Raw genomic sequence first — 16,845 nt, 5'->3', positions numbered from 1 at the left:
GCAATTTGTTGGTTTATTGCCCTACTGTTGAGCGTGGCTCCTTGGCGAGTCTGAGTCTTACAGCTTTGTCCAGCTTCAAAAGAAAAACTGGTATTAGAGGATTGAAAGCCAAAAGGAAACACAGCATTTCATTTTGGATAATTAACAGATTTTTGATAGGAGACCAGCGCTGATATTTTTGCTGATATTTAGTAATAAGTGCTGTCACTGAAATGCCTCCTTTGAAATATAATTTTAATTGAATTTGAAGCAGAAAGAATTTCAAGATGCAGAAAGCTGAACTGCTAGACTCTGAGAAATATTGCAGGTAGACATTTTGATTTTGCAGAATTAAAACATTTCAGTGTGAGGAGCCTTCGATGTGAAGGAGTCAGGAGTGATTTGAGAAGTATTTTGATGTTACTGAATTTGCATTTCTCCCTGGTTAGATACACAGCGTGTGTGTATGGCGCTGGAACATTTTTACCTGCTTCCACAGCAGATGAGTAGGTCACGCAGTCCTTTGATGAAAAGCCTGAGAATTTAAATAGACAAACTGGCAAGTTGTTTCATCTCTGGGTACTTTTGCCTGCCAGTGAAAGAATAATTTCTCACTTGCCCAGCTCGGTCTTTGACCAAGCCAAGAACTGAAGCTGGGTCTTCCGAGTCCTTGTCCAGTGTCCCATGACAAGATCCCTGTCTTTTCTCTTTGTTTGTGCTTTGTGATTAATCGCCCAAGTCTGCTGATATTATTTCTGTTCTGCTCCCTGACTGTATGAGTTGAAATTTTATAAACAGGCCATAGCAAATGCATGTGACATACAAAAATATGGGTATTCATCAAAGTAGCACAGCTGCTCCTGAAACAATGGTGCTAAGGAAGCCCATTCATACTAATTACAGTGCCACAAAGAATTGTGTTGCTAAATTTGCTGGCAGGTCCAAAAGATGTTTTGGCTTGACCTGAAACAGTCTCTTTTGGGGAAGAAAATTTTGGCAAGTTGAAACATTTTCGTTTAACTCTAGAAGAAACATTTTGTTTTAAATCCAAAGGATTTGCTTTAAATAGAAATTAGAAGGTGGGCACTTTTGTTTTTTAAGTTGAAGTGGGACTTCTCATTTTTAAGGAAAAAAAGCCTTATACCACTAACGGTTTGCTAAAATGGAATAAGTAGGTGACCTGTTTTAATAAGGCTGGGATGGTATTTTTGGCAGCCGCTTCTCCCAAATCTCAACTCTTCAGCTGCTGAAGGATTGCCTGATCCTTCTGCAATCGCTCAGGACAAACACCCAGCAGGGAGGCTGGAGCTTGGAGCCTGGTCACCCTGTCGCTGCTCTGCTTTGCTTCCAGCCTGACGTGCTGAGCAGGTAACCCTGGTGCTACGGGGACAGCGGGGGAAATTCCTCTCCTAAACGATGCCGAGCCCCAAAGAAACTGGACGTAATTACCCTCCACTTCTTAGTGTTTCCATGCGCAGCTCTGATGGCACTCCAAGCACACAATAATATTTTCCGTTCTGAAAATAAATGATTTTACTAAACGGGGACGTTATGTTTAGAAAATCTGGAAATGCTTAATTGAGGTATCCAGCCCATTCCCCTTTTTGCCTTGTAATTATTGTTTGTTCATTATCACCCCGACTGACTTCTGCCACCCACTCGAGTTTGACTTTGCCCCACAAATCTGTCAAAATAGAGACACACATCCACCTTGCAAATTGCTATTACGACAGAGGGAACAAACTTCCCTTTTCTCTCAGATGAATCAATTTTCAACATAATTTCACAATCGTGCAGTAGGTAGAATGATTTACTGCTGAACAATCTCTGCCTTCCTTTCTCTTCCCCTGCCTTACCTGCTCAGACCTCCAAGCCCCTGGCTGTGTCTCGGGTACCTAAAACAGCCCCCAAGAACTGCTGCAATTCCTAACACCCAACATCACGTCAGTGAAGACCGTTCCCAAAGCTGTTTGGGAGCTGGGGCAGTAAAAGCAGCATCATTACATAGCTGAACATGGGTGGAAAAGCGAAATGTTTCCAGCCCTCAGCAACTTTGCTGACTTCCCCAGGAGCTGCTTTGGTTATGTGGTGTGGGGCTGATGGTCGTCCACGTTGGGTTAGTGGGAAAACCACATTTTGTGTTGTTTCAGTCCCTGACTTTGTTAAACAGCCATTCTGACGACATATGGAAACTAATGTTATATTTAGGCATGTTCCTGTATGTCCATGAAGACAGTTACAAACCTATTTTTAACTCTAATTCTTGTACTAATCCTCCTAAAACTCACCAAGGGGCACTAACTCTTCTCCAGCATCAGCGGAAGACTCAGTGTGGGCTTTAGGGGGATATGTCTGGATGGGAAGATATTTGCTGCAATAACCCTTTCAGTTCTCCCTGTTTCCGTCTCCAGTTACTCTGCCCTTCTTGCCAGCACCCCGCTGATTCCTTTGGCTTGCGGTACCCACAACCTTGCCTTAGCGAGTCCCAGCACTTGGCAAGTGCCTTGAGCTGCTCGTGGTGCTGGCAAGCGCCAGCAGATGTGTTGCAGATCTGTTCCAGCACACATCTGTGTGGGGCTGTTCCTGTCACTACGTCCCATGTCAAAAGCTGGGCTGCTGCTGCTTGTGCATGCCCTGCATGATGTTCCAGGTGTTTGCTTCCAGTTCTTGGGCTGCACATGCCTGCCTACTCCACAGGGGTCTCCTGAGCTCTGCAGCTAACCAGCAGCACCTCTTCCCTCTTTCTTGCAAGCACGGAGAAGCTGTAAAGACGGGGCTGACGTGGATAGGCCATCCAGGTTGCCAGTGGAGATGCAAAAGTGCTGCTGAAAGCTCAGAGATTGATTTCTCCAGGAGCTTTTTGCAGAGAGGCCAGAGGTGACACGCCAAGATCTCCTGGGTTGGCTCCTGTCCAGGGTATAACTGCAGGTCTGTGTTTGTGCAACCCTTTTTCGAGCCCCCTGGGGTATTTTGCATGCTGCTGGATGTCAGCAGGAGGATCCATACCATGCTTCAGGCACAGCTTCCCCAGAGGGCCTGCGTGTTCCCGTAACGTAATGTGTGTCTCAGCTTGATCCCGCTGGAGCACGCAGCTCTGTTCAGCAAGTCTTTCTGCTGGGATGCCAGCCCTGCTTGGGCTTGGACAATCCAGGGGCAGGGCCCCTATTTCTGGCACTTCAATTGTTTATTTTTTCTTCTCTGTCATATTCTGCCACCCCACATCATCCCCAGGTCTCCCTTGGGAGCTGCTCTACCTGTGCTGTTACACCGTAGGTTGGTCGAAGCAGGCTGTGCCCCGCTGACCACGCCGAAGCTGAGCTCTGGGGCACGCAGCCCCGCGTCCATCGGCCGCGGCGGGGAGCACACCCCCAGGGCAGGCGAATTTCTCTGCGAGCAAGGAGCGAGATCCCTCCCTGCCCTAGGTGAGTGCACTTCCTCGGTGACACGCTCACCGAGACGTGCGTGCCTCCTCCTGCGGCTGGGCTGCGGGCAGCTCTGCTGGCCAGCACGCGATGGTTATTACCTTGCACTCCTGCACTGCAGCGTCGTGATGGCTGCAATTTATCAGCCTATTCCCTGGTGGACTGGATTTGACCCGAGCGCTAGAGTTGTCTCGGTGCTTCCAACCCGCTCCAATCACGTGGTGCCCACGCCAGCTTTCCTGGAAGGCAGGCTGATCTGGCGGGAACTGCCTGACACATCGCCATCAGTGCGTAATAACCTGTATTAAAAAAAAAAAAAAGAGAGAAAAAATAAAAAAAAAGACACACAACTTTCTGCACACGATCCCGCGGTAACCCTGGCAATATGGGCAGTAACGTCCAGAGAGCTTTCTCCTCTGGAAGGGGGGAGTTAATGGGTTTAGATTATTTGTGGTTATCTGGATTTCAGATTGACACCATAAATATTCAAACTCTGAACCTGGCTGGATGCAGCCGCCGTTGACTTTTGTATGACCTAGCTGGAAACTTTAAATCAGCTGTCGACTTGACTTTCAAGGGAATGAAATGCTCCAAATCCACTAGATAGCATCTCCTTGGTGTTTTATTACCTCCTGAGAACCTCACTTGGGTAGGGTCCCAACTCCAGCCTCCTTTCAGAAAGCAGAGCTTTGTTAGCCTCGCAGAGTCGTTAAAGCTGCCGTTGGGAGCAGGGGTGTCCTACCTCGTGGCAGCACACAGGGCTTATTATATAAAACGCACATGATTAATATACCAGCGGAGTGAGTCCAGATGCAAGCCTAGCTGCGTGTTATTAATAGGCTAACATAGATCTCTATCAATGGCTCTCTGTTCGCCAAATCGCATTGTGTGCTCCGTTTTGGGTTGTTTTTTTCCTTTTTTTAAATTTTAAGTGTTCCTTTGTCATTTGAGATGGTTATGCAGGGCTTCTCTGCGGGTACTGAATGCGTTTTGCTCCTGGCTCATGGTGTGCTCTTGTTCTGGTGCTGAACCCAGGGCTGGTTTGTGAGGTGCTGAGCAAGTCCCAGGTGAAACACCGGGAGCACCCGTGGAAATGGCTGCCCAGCGGCCCTGTGGTGCCGGATTCATCAGAGCAAGCCGCCTGCGTTGAGGGCCACTGGCAGCTTAATGGATGTCCCGGCACGTCACCAAAGGTTAAAGCCTCTGCTGAAGTGGGAGACCCAAACACCATTTAAGTAATTGCACGATGGCAGCGGGGAAAATGGCAGGGATGTGTCTGGCCGTGCCACGTACGCATCCTCCCCAGGCACTCAAATACCGACGATCCCGTGGCGTGAAGGGGTCTCAGGTCCACGCGCCATGGCTGAAGGTGGCCCAAGGTAGGAGCTGGATTGGAAAACGCAGGGGCTGGCAGGTCTGGGCTGACAGCTTTTAGACTAATTGGTTTGATGGCCTAGTCCGTTAATGTAATGCTTTATTAGGTCCAACAGCTTTCTGTTCCAAATTCCCTGGGGAGCTCTCCAAACTATCCGTTCAATGAATAGCTTTTCCCTGCAGCAACGTGAGGGAGGCGCTGGCAATAGAGAGATTTTGGCAACCCGGCCCGACAAAGACTTGGAAAGGCTCTCGGGCCAACCTCACAGATTATCTCGCATCTCCTCCGCTCATCTGGTACTGAAAGCGCATCACAGGCACGTGGCTGGGTCTTCTGGTGGTCATTTCATTTCCACCTCCCCAGGGAAGCTGTTTGTTCCCCTGGTTCCTGTTCCTGACGCGCTGAGATCCCTCAGATTTGCGCTCTCCTGAAGACCAAGGACAAGGAGCTGGAGGTCCTGGCATGGCCACAGATGTCCTCTCATGTCCCCAGCCCGCCTGGTGTTTGTCCCCCAGCCTGAAGCAGGCAGCTGGCTCTTGTAGTGACGCCTTCCTCCAAGCACACTCTGCTTTATGAAGATGTCTGGAGCTTCTTAAAAGCCTTCTCATGCCCTGTGCTTTTAATATCATGTGTGAGTTGCTATCTGCTGACTAAGATTAATTGAATATGTAAAACAATAGGTGCTAAGAATTAATACAAGGCTTTATAATACAAGATGACTTTTATTCTAGTTTGAATACTTCACAGAGAGGCTGTAAGTACATTAGTTTTATTGATCTATATTCATAGAATTATTTAAATGTACCCTCTGGTGCTGAGTGTCAGGGATTTTCCAATGCTTGCCACTATGCATTTTTCATTAGAGGCTAGCAAAGGCAGATCCAAACTTTGACTGCCCAGGCAAGATTAATTTCATCTCGTCAGTCCCAGCCAGACACAAGCTCAGGGTGTTTGAGAGCTGACCCTGGCTGTGGTCTCCCACCTTGTACCCCAGAGTGCGTACCCCAGATCCCTCCGTGGGGGCTCTCCTCAGCACAGCCAGGGCATGCTGGCGACCAAATGTGCCTGTTTCACCCAGGCTTTTCTCCTCCTCTTCCTTTTAAAGAAGGAGAATGGGTCTGTTCCTATACATAGCTGAATCTCTTACATTAAAACCTTGCCTGCACTGTGCATACTAAACCTGGCTTGATCTCTCAAGGTCAGATGTTTGGCAGGTGCCAACTGCCTGTAGCTGGTGCAACACTTTTTCCATCCATATGGGATGGAGTTGTCCTTTACTTCAGCAGATGTTTGTCACTTTTGCCTACAAATGCTCGCTTCATTTTCTTGCTTTTCTCTGGTGGGTGGGGGATTTAAAAAAAAAAAAAGCCAGCAGCTTTGATTTCTAGTGAAGAGCATTCTCAGGTTTTTCTTTTAACAGCGTTTGATTGCAATTGCTGGCCAAAGGAAACGCAACTGTTTTCAGGGAACTTGGGATTAGAAGAATTGAACTTCCTAGAGAAAAATGAAACGTGATAGTTTTTAGTGTTCGCAAGTGAGACAAGTGCTCAGGCAGGAAAGCTAGGTTTCCCACAGGTTTGTCCTGAGGTTGGGTGAGGGATGGGTGGGATGTCCTGAGGCTGGGTGAGAGCTCGTAAGCTCTCCCTTTCCTGCTACTGGCTGGCTTGTGAAAACCGCGCGGAGTCTCTGGCGTCTCCTAAGAGGCTGAGCTCCTGCTGCAGCCTTTGCTCGAGGGAGGACACTAAGAAAGTGCCTGTCCTCTAGCTGACAGCCCACTGAAACTAAAACTTAAAGTTCTCTGTCTCTGCTAAATTGAGATAAAATCAGTTGACAGGCTCCAAAGCGTGTGGAACACACAAGCCCACAGTGTAATTGCGTAAGCCACTTTTTTGTGAGCCAAGCTGAAAACCATCAGTATATTTTACAATGCTTTATTATAACTATTTTGTGTCTACCTCGATGTTCACAGTACCGTCTGAACGTGAACTTCAGGAATGCTGGAGGGGTGCGTGGCTGATGGGAGGACGGATGTGGATGTGTGTGCTGTGGCAGGAATGCCTTTGGGATTTGGGAGCCCAGCCCTGCAGAGATGCTTCTGTCAGTCCTGCCCCGCAGGGGAAGATTGCCTCCAGTGGCTCCCCTGGCTGCTCAGTGGGGGTTTAGAGGAGGATCTGTGCTTTTATTTTTTATTTATGTATTTTTTTTTAAATAAAAACTCTGCCTCTCCCAGTCCAGGGCCCCGTTGTGCCTTGTGTGGGGACGGCTGACCCGGGAGCTGGTGTCCCAGCACTCAGACTCTGCCTTGGCTGGGAGGAGGAGGCTCTGGTAGTGGGTTCGTGAACTTTGCTATGTTTTATAGCCACTAGAGGGGGGTCAGAGACTGCTGGCTTGGGCTATCTTCGTGCCAGGCTGCCCGGGCTGGGGGGTTCAGTCCGAGCCCCTTGGTGTGCAGCTGGGGTTTCCTTGCCCATAGCGTGTTTTCTGCACCTGTCACAGCCTCAGCAGGGATTCCTTTGTGAAGGTCCGAGCTGGGATATGCTGCCTGCAATCTTTGCTTTCAGCCCATGGGAATGCGCTCCGGCAGGACACACGGACAGGGAACAGTGGGCTAGCAGGCAGCCGAGCTGAGGAGTCCTCTAGCCTAGGGCAAGCTTTGCAGTTCAGCTCCACCAATGCTTTGTGGCTTGGGACCAAGCGGTTTCACCCCAAGACAGCCACCTTGCTCGCGCGCGAGCCTGAAGCCAGCAGCCCTGTGCCCATCTCTCCATTGGGACTTCTGGCTCCGGGGGAAACGCAGCCCTTCAAAGCACGCTCATGCAGGTGCTAGCAGGGAGCATGTCCCTTGGTGGCTGCAAAGTGACACTGGGGGCACGGTGCCTGCAGGGCCCAGGTGGCCTCGCAAAGGGGAGGCTCTGGGAGCTGCTGAGGAGTGTCAGCCCTTGCTTGGGGTTGCTGGCCCTGGAGCAATTTCAGCTGGCCAGGAGCAAAAGTCTGCTTATTGTCTCCACAGCCAGGCGTTCAAGGTGCTGAATTCCCTCCGCTAGCAAAGCGCAGAGCAATATTTTGTGCTGAGATGAGACTATTTCAGAACGCTTTTACAGCTCAGCGTTTTCCTGTGGGGGCCCCTATATATGATCCTTCTACAGGGGGTGGAAGCGCTGCGTGTTCCCTTTCTAGGTGCTGCTCTCCAAACTCAGAGTGACATGAGCCCTAACACTTGCTAACTTCTTGCAGGCGCCTTGGCAAGACTCAGTTAACTTCTGAAGAGCAAGAAAAGGACAAAGAGCCTACGCTTGCCCTTAGCAGAGCCTGGCACAGCACTGGGGCGAATTTTTCTCCCTGTGAGCAGCACACCTCTGCTGCCATTGCATGGCGGACGTTCCTGGAGCAGGATTTAAAAGCAGGTATGTGATGGCATCATACCAAAGCTGTAAGGTCTTGTGCTTGTTGCTGAGAGCACCCAGCCCCTAACGCACCAAGGGATGTGATATCTGCTCTCCGTGTCACCGGTAAGTGATGGGCACTGGTCGCCTTAATGGACGGGAAGGATTTGCCCGCGACACAGCTCCGGGATTGTTTTAAGCGCGAGGCTGTGGATTATAAATTATACAGCATTTATAATCAGGAAAACATCTGCTGGGTGCTCTTTGCAGTGGACAGGGCCAGCCGAAGGCTCCAGGACACGATGCGTAGGGGTTGCACCAATCGCCACCTGTCTGCTCCTATAATCGAGTTGATTTTTTATGGTCTTGACATCAGCTTTCAAGACGCATGATCTATGTGTTTATTTAGCTGTCTTTCCTGGCGTCCCTTAGTTTTGAACTCCTGTAAATCCTCCCACAGTTGGATTTCTGCACTTTTCAGAGATTACGTTTCCTGACAGTACATTTCTCCTTCCCCCTCACTTCAGTGACAGTTTAGGCGAGGCTCCAGGGACCGAAGTGTTCAAACCAGGCTCTGTAAATCTGAGCTCTGCCACGGAGCAAGCCTAACTTTTCAGGGGCTCAGCAACTTGTGCGAAGTGGGAGAATCGGGCCCAGAAATGCTGATTTGAACCTGGTGGCCCCATCCAGCTTCAAAAACCTGCCTCAAGGGGCTTCGGACCTGGGTCGTTCTCCAGGACTTGGCAGCTGGAGCACAGGGGGGGGTTTGGCTCGTGACACTGCAGGATCTGCTCAGGTCCTGTCTTCTTGCCAGGAAAATGAATGGAGTCGGCGTGGCCAGAACAGCAACTTTTTGTTAGAAAGCCCAAATTCTGGCTGCTGGGGAGCGAGATTGTTGCAGCTCTGCTTGGTTTCCAGTGGCTGTGTGTTAACCCTTGCAAAGGGCTTCCCGCGACTCCCAGCTCAAATGGTTCCCAGAAGGTCCTGGTTATAAACACCCTTGTTTTTCACAAAACCTTGCCTCCTTTTGGCTGCTTCTGGGGATGTGCAGCTGGTGGTGAACTCCACCAGCTCCCAGATGTGTCCAGATGGACAAATACTTACATACCACTAAGAATACACAGCAGCCTTTGCTTTTTGTGCTTCTGCTGGCCACTAAAGCTGTCTCGTTCAGCAGCGAGGTTTGCAACCACCCTTCCTTTCCCAGCTGATCCTAGCAGCCTTTCCGTGCTCCTTGGCCACTTTTTCACAGGGTTGGGCTAAAATCTTCTGGTTTTCACCCACTAAGGCTCTGGCTGGGTAACGGAATGCGTACACAAGTGACAAGGCCCCCTGAATTTGCGACAGCTGTGTATGTTAACTGTTTGCCACCACAGTGCCCCAGTGGATGCTGCTCTTCCTGCACCCTTGTGAATACTTTATGGGGCTTTTGCTGTGTGTCTTGGGCTGCAAAAACACCCTTAGTCACCACGATGGATGCAGAGAGCATGGTATAGCTAATGTCTGAGTGCTGGCTTCTCCTCCCCTTCCTACCCCACATGGTCCTCCCTGCTGGGTCCTCTCAGCCAACCTTGTCCAGTTCAGCAGAGGGGACGAGAAGAATTGATGATTTAGCACGGAGTGATTTACCTCTGGGTAACGAGATGTAAAAAGATCTCTTTCACACTAGGCTGGAGGCTTGCCTTTATGGGCATCTCAAAGCCTTGGCCTTGAATGGAAACCTGTCTCCCGCTAGCAGAAGATTGGATACACCTCATCATCACTTGTGCATATTTTTGCCTGCCAGGCAATCACAGGAAAACAGATGAAGAAAGATTGATCCATAGGTCTTAATTTTATGGGCTTGAGTGGAATTCACCTCCCATCAATTTACCAACAGCGGTTAGAAGAGCCAGTATGCTTATCGTTCCCCTCATCGTGGCTGGGAATAATATTCCAAATGAGCTATCCCTTTATAAAGGCGCTGTCATGTAGAAGAGCGGAGAGGATTTGCACCTCCGAGGGCTCTGTAGTTATTTATACTGCGTAGTGCCCAGCTCAAGCTGTTTATCCGTGCATGGGGCAAACCCAGCCTTCTCCCCACCTCCTTTAAAAATCTGCTCGTGCTTGACCCAAAGCAGAAACTGTGTCAGTGCAGGCAGTGATGGTTGAGGTCACTCAGCATGGAAACCAAACATGAAAGCCAAGTGGTGGTTCTGGTTTTAGCTAGGCAGGGGGCTGTTCTTGTCATCTTCCTGCTTTGAATGCATGTGATCCTTTTAAAAGTGACTTAAATGGAGCTCATCCCACATCGCATCCCCTGTTTTCAGCTCCCCGTTTGGAGAGAGGTTCAGCAACCTGCATGCTCGGTGCTGGGCTGGTGAGCCTTGCCCAGCCCCACTTCCATGTTCAGCCTGCGTGTTCCCATCCCGCGGCTTGCAGGGACACGAGAGAGCTCTCCCTGCCACCAAGAGCTGGTGACATGGCTTCCTAGCGGTGTCACAACCAGATTTTGCCCTCAAGGAGCTGGTACCCATATTAGAAATACTCTCTTCCTATGTTTTTTTTTCTTTTTCCCCAAAGTCTCCCAGAGAAGTAAGGCACTGAGAAACAGGGCCGTTTGCGCAAGGTCACTTTGCAGCTGTGAGTCTGGAGGAGGAGAGCCCCGACTTCCTGGCTTCGTGTCACACGTGTGAAGGGCTCCTTGCTCTGATGACAGTGAAGGCTTTACAGTAAGGGGGAAAAAAAAAGTCATCTTTCAACAGGCACCTTGCTCTGTTCCCAAGTGCGTCCCGCGGGGTGTGAGTGAAGTCAAGAGGCTGCTGTGGAAGGGTCACACCCGTTCTCTGATCACAGCCGGCTAATGACAACCCCGGAGAGCGAGGGCCCTCAAGCTGGCAGCAAGGAGGTGTGCACAGAGAAGAGACAAAGTTTTAAATGCAGCGGCCAGAGTTGGATACAGCAGGGGAAAAAGCTGTGCGTGAGCCCGTGGCAGCAGTGAAGAAATGGAGGTGTTTTCCCCATCCATCTCCGGCAGTTCGCATCCGTGCTTTCAACCCCCAAAATCTGCTCTGCTCGGACTTGTTGCTCTGAATCGACTGTGAGGCTTTTTTATTTTTTATTTGTTCAAATTAAGCAAAAAATCGCCGTGGGCATGGGTTGGTACTTAAGCAGACGATAGCACCAGCGTGCGGCTGCTCCCCGCGAGGACGCAGAGCCCTGTGGTCACACCAGGGAAACCGAGGCAGAGCGCCAGGCTGGGGCCAGCAGCATCGAGAGGAGCCCCCGCTTCTCCCCACCCCGCCGGGCATCCAGCTTTGTGCTGGCCTCAGCAGAAACCTTCCCTTAACGTAATTAAAGGATGAGCAGCGGCGGCGGCGAGAGGAGGCGGCTGTTTATGAGCGCGGAGGAGGAAGGCATGCCGGGAAGCCGCGCCGCCGGCCCCTGCTCCACCGCTGCACGGGAGCACGACCCCGGTGAGGATGTGCAAGGGGCTCGGTGCTCTCCAGCTCCGCCGTGGAGGGCTGAAAGCAAATTGGGTGTTAATGCAGGCGGCCGCGGGCTTGACTCAATGCTCCCGGGCTGCGGGATGGAGGAGGAAGCCCGTGCTCCTTCTCCAGCTGGTCCGAGCCCGCTTGTTAGACCTGGTCAATAGTTTGCTGTCAGAAACTATTCTCTTGTCAAATAAGACTTCTTTTTCAGAATTTTTCTCAGAACATGTCAATTTTGAGCCGAATTTTTTTGGTTTTTGGTGCTTTCTTTTTTTTTATTTTTTTGGCTCTCTTAAAAAGTAGCAGCACTGAAAACAATGTGTGGTTGTCAGCTGCTTGAGTCTGAGCATCTGAGGGCTCAAGCCAGCAAGGTCTCCGAGTGTATTTTTGATTTTGTGTCAAAAAACGTAGCAGGATGGCAGAAGTTTTTAAGGACTGATTATCACAGGGGAAAAATGCGTGTGTTTAAAGGACGTCAGGAAACTTCTCAGAGACTTGGTGTTTGTAAGTCTCCTTACTGTGAGCCTGGGAGCGGTTCAGGAGACATCCAGAGGTCCCACTGTGTGCCACACTCCTGTGCAGGTTCTTGCTCGGTCACCGGGCTGGTGTCATCCTCCCTGGTTCAGCTCATGCAATGTTCAACATTAAACACGATAGCTCCAGGACATGATGGAGGAGCAGCGCCATCTGTTTCGGAAAGCTTTGGGTAGGGTCTGCGCTCTCTCCAAACCTCGTGGGACAGGTCGGGTATGGCTGGTACAGGCGATGGGGCCACAACTGCTGTCCCCATCCTGCAGGAAGCAAAGGGACCATCTCTCCATGCCGCCCTGCCACGCTGGGGAGGCTGGGTCACAGCTGTGAGGGACCACAGCAGCACCCGGAGGCTGAAAGGTGCCTCGTGAGGCTGTGAGGATGCCCAGAGGTTGGGGGGAGCCGATGGGGACTGGCTGGGGAGTCCCCGCAGCCCCGGGTCCACGTGCCTGTTGGCTTGGCAGGGCGTTTGGGTGTTGCCAGAGTTAATGCAGGGAGCGTGTGCGCCTCTCCCGCGTGTGTTTATGCATGCAAAGACGTGCCTGCTGGGGAAGGAGTGGAAGGCTTGTGATTTATCATTGCTCCGTAATGGGTGCCTTGCTTCTAGTGAAAGAGGTCAGCCTCCCTGCGAGATACCAAACCCCCTCCTTATTAACGTCCTGTTAGAGCTAATGGCTTGGGGTAGGGCAAGCAGGTCTTACAAGGAAGGCATTAAAGAGCAGCGCTACTTGGAAGGGAAGCCAAAGAATTTACAGCAATATTTACACAGAGGCTCTCCCCAGAGATAAGGAGGTACACAGTCGGCTCAGCAGATAAGCAGAGCTGTGGGACGAGGCGGAGCAGGCACTGTTGTTTGTGCATCCTGAAGTTCAGCAGGAGCGAAAGCCAGAGCTGCGTGGTGCGGGAGCAGGGGACGTGGTGGGGACCACGCGTACCAGCTGGGACGCGGTGCCTGGGAGGTGCAGACACCGCATCAGTTCGCTGCCTGGGAGCGAGGAGTGGGGCCGGCAGAACTCCCTAACCCGATCCCTAAGCCTGGGTTTGGAGACGTGGATGGATGCAGTAGTGAGTGCCATTGCTTGTCCCAGTGAAGATGGGGAGGTCTGGTCTGGGGGCATGTCCCACGGCAGCTGCTCTCCGCCCCGTCTCCCGCGTGCTCTGTGAGTTGCAGCCCAAGCGATGGCTGTTTCTCCAGCTGGGTCATGCTGGAGCATCCCAGCTCTGGCTTCGAGAGCCCTGCCTTGGCCCCACCTGGCTGTGTCCTGGGGCACACAGGGACCTGCCTCACAGGCTGAAGGCAAAAGGCAGACCTCCCTGGGCTTCTGCAGGGTTGATGTGAAATGTAATGCCTTAACAAGCACGTGTGCCCGGAGTACGGGGCGTGCAAGGTCGCTCAGGCTGGGCAGTGAGTGAGAAACTTCGGCTTAGGGCTCTCTCCTGTCCAGTTACTGTCGGGTCCCACCTCCCTAGCACTTTACTCCAGGCTCACCTCTTCACACACCTTCCCTGCTGGCTCTTTTTGGACCCGCGGTGCATCTGCACCGATTGTCCCTTTCACGTATGGCTGAAGATTCCCCCAGACTGTTCTTTACCTCCTCCTCCACCCGCTTCCTGCCAGGCAGGCCAGTATCTCGCATCTACCTGCCTCACCCAGCAAAGCAGCCTGATCCAAAACCTGCCGAAGACAAAAGGACTTTCACTTTTTCTTTTCCCCCATTGACAGCACTGGGCTTTGGATCCAGCCACGTCTGCGACAGCGAAACCGAAGAACCCCCCGTGCAGCAACCCACACCGAGCCAGCCCAGGCCGCACCGTGCGCCTTCCTCCATCACCCAGAAACCTCCCCGCGTCTCCCTCTCCCTCCCGGCTGCTTTTTATGTGCTCGAACAACCCACGGCCGCCACCTCGTGAGCAGCTGGCCCCACCTCATCCTGCGCAGACCACATCTCCCCTTCGCCGACCTCCCCGGCCCCTAATAGCACTCGGCCACCGATCCCGGAGCACGCCATCCATCATTTGACTAGCACATTATTTATTTACCATGGGGGAGAGAAGGGAGTTGGGTTGTCTGGAGAATGTATTAAATTTTCATTTGTTCTCATTGATTCCTGAAAGGAAATTGCTGAGTTATGCCATCAGGGTGGACTAGTTACGATACGGCGAATATTTACTAGACTGGATGGGAAATGGGGACAGAGTTAAGGTTATTCTCAATACTCAAAGTAAAATTACAGTGACTGTTCAGCTAACCAACCTTGTGAAGTGTAGCTGAGCGTATTTTCTCTCCTTCCCTTAGTCTCTGCTACAGCTCCGTGCCCAGAGACGTGCTAGACTCTTGCTGATTTCTCCTGCCATATGGGATGCGCCTGGTACCGCTTGCTCCTGACTGCTGGGTGAGTGGCTGGCGCTCGGGGCTTTCTGCACCAGCTCCGAAGCTCCGCGTGTGTGTGGGAGCAGCTCCTGGCGAGGGCTTGTCCCCCGTCTGCAGGAGCTGCTCGGCCTCTTTCAGCTCATCCCATTCAGTATGGGGACAACCGCCTTCAGTATTTCTTCCCCAGGTGCGCCTGGTTTCTCTCCACCTCGATTTCAGCTGTGGTAGTTAGCACATGATTTGTGGCAAATTTTGCTGGTTTTCGTTTAGTATATGCTACAAGTTGCACAAAAATACCGACTTTTGCATAGGACTCCTTGTCATCCAAGGGCTGCTCCTCTTCCTTCCCCAGCCAGAGCTGGCACCCCAGCCAAAAGTGACGATTCTGTGTCAGTTTTTCCATGCCTTGGAGCCCTCCAAGGGCTGACTTGGAGTCTCAGCTGAGGACTGAGTTACATTACTTGGTTTTGGACCAGTTCCCTAACCAAGTTAGAAGCGTTGTTTAATCCCAATCAGACACAAGGGTTGACCCAGCCTGCTTTTGGAGCATGTCAGGGGTGAAAACAGTGCGACCTTCTCATGTGAACAGGATGGTGAAGCAGTTGTCCCTGAGGAAAGGTGTCGTGGCTGGGATTTTTTGATTCCAGACAGAAGGACAGACACTTTTTCTGGGTTGAAATGGAAACCTGTCCCTCATCATGTCTTAGGGATATCTCAGAAGAGGCTGCCTGCATCCCTGGCCCCTCTGACCCTGCTCTCTGCCTCCTGGTACAGAGTCTCCTGAATTCAGGGAAAAGCAGTGCGGAAGGGGGGTGGTTTTACTTGGGTTTTATTTTTTTTTGCAGTCTGGAGGATAATCAGGGGTCCTCGAGTTTCTGTGGGAGTTGAAAGAAAGGACAACGCAAACTGGCACTGTTCCCAGTCCAAAATGTTTTCACTAATTGCATGCAACCTTCCTTACAAGAGAGAGAGGCTGCAAATACCACAGGCAGTTTAATTACCACTGCTGCTTTGCATTGATCTTATTTATGCTGCTCCCGGTGCTGCGTGTGTGTGCGGGGCAGGAATGGGTCGCGCGGGGAACTGGGGGCGGCTGCAAGAGGGGAGGGGGAAGCCAAGCGGTTATTTTGGCTGTGGGGTCTTTCCAGAAAGACGTCAAGGTCTGTGTTTGGTGCTCGGGGTGGCCGTACCCCAAATACCCAGCGGTGCAGGGGGTGCGGGTGGGAGAAGGGCGGCGTGAAGATGAGGACGGTGAGACCGCTGGTGTGGCTTTTGGGAGCTTGTGTGGCTGTGCCACCGCTCTGCCAGTGGCTGGCGAAGCTCCGAGCCCTGTCGGCAGATCGTTTCCCCTTTGCTAACCTTCCCCTTGTCCAACGCCAGGCGTTTTCCTCCCCGGCCCGGAGGGGGGGAGAAAGCGGCACGGGAGGAATCTGAGGCGAGCAGGCTGATGGCTGCCGTCCCAGTGCAGCCTCAGCAAATGGGGCTCGTGATGGATGAATGTGCAGGGCAAGAAGTAATAAAATGGGCCCCAGTCATGTAATCTTCCATTAAAATGAAATGCATACCAGAAATGAGGCATTTCTGCAGCTTGTACCATCTCCCACGGAAGATCATGAATAAAAGAGGCAAGTGTACTGTTGACAGATGCCGGCATGCATAAAGGACAGTTCCTATAAAGGCAAAGCCCCGGCTAACAGATGGACTAAAGATGTGAGATGCAGGAAGATTTACCAGTCTAAATAATTCAAGGGAATGTCGTATGGGGAGGCAGTGCTGGAGAGGGGAGCCGGCAGAAGGTACAGATGGAAAGGCAGGCCAGGCCTTTCCCACAAAGCCATTAAGAACGTCGCTTGTCTGAGTGACAGTATGTCGCGCGAGGCACCAGCCGAGATGGGTGGATTTGCCTCCAGCGCTCCTTCTGCAAGGTCAGGAGAAGAGGAGCTCTCAGAGGGTTGCAACTTTTGGAGGGCACGCTTTGCCTCCCGCCTGGCTGCGTTCTCTGCCCTTCCTCCTCTCGTCCTCTTCCTCGCCGTCCCCGCCGCTGGGGGGAGCAGGAGGATGGAGGCGGTGATGGGGAAGGTATTCAGCTCCTGTTGCTCTTCTCTGCCCTGCTCCGGTCAGCGTAGGTCCTTTTTCTGGGGACTTTGGAGGTGGTCAGGGGCAGTCCTGGTGCTGGGTGCCCTGCACCCATGCTGTAGGAACTCCTTCACCCTGGCTGTCTGCGGGAGGTGAGTGGAAAAGTGCACAAGGGGAGGCTTGGCATGGCAAGGAGAAGGGATGCTGCATTTCAGTTTGGGAGTGGAACAGCCCCAAA

General features: G+C 51.7%; 1 protein-coding gene across 3 annotated transcripts in view; it reads left to right on the top strand.

Moving 5' to 3' along the window:
• Positions 1-16,845, top strand: part of LOC106047788 (uncharacterized) — a 136,513-nt gene that overhangs the window by 73,904 nt on the left and 45,764 nt on the right. For all 3 annotated transcript variants that reach the window (XR_010833126.1, XM_067001327.1, XM_067001326.1), the window contains 2 exons: positions 8,011-8,180; positions 14,457-14,553. The gene's annotated coding sequence lies outside the window, so the exon portion shown is untranslated. The remainder of the gene's footprint in view (positions 1-8,010; positions 8,181-14,456; positions 14,554-16,845) is intronic.

The sequence above is a fragment of the Anser cygnoides genome, chromosome 8 (genome assembly GCF_040182565.1).
Source record: "Anser cygnoides isolate HZ-2024a breed goose chromosome 8, Taihu_goose_T2T_genome, whole genome shotgun sequence".
In the NCBI taxonomy this organism is placed as follows: domain Eukaryota; kingdom Metazoa; phylum Chordata; class Aves; order Anseriformes; family Anatidae; genus Anser; species Anser cygnoides.
The sequence above is the reverse complement of the archived record's forward strand: the minus strand, read 5'-3'. Positions and strand labels throughout refer to the sequence as shown.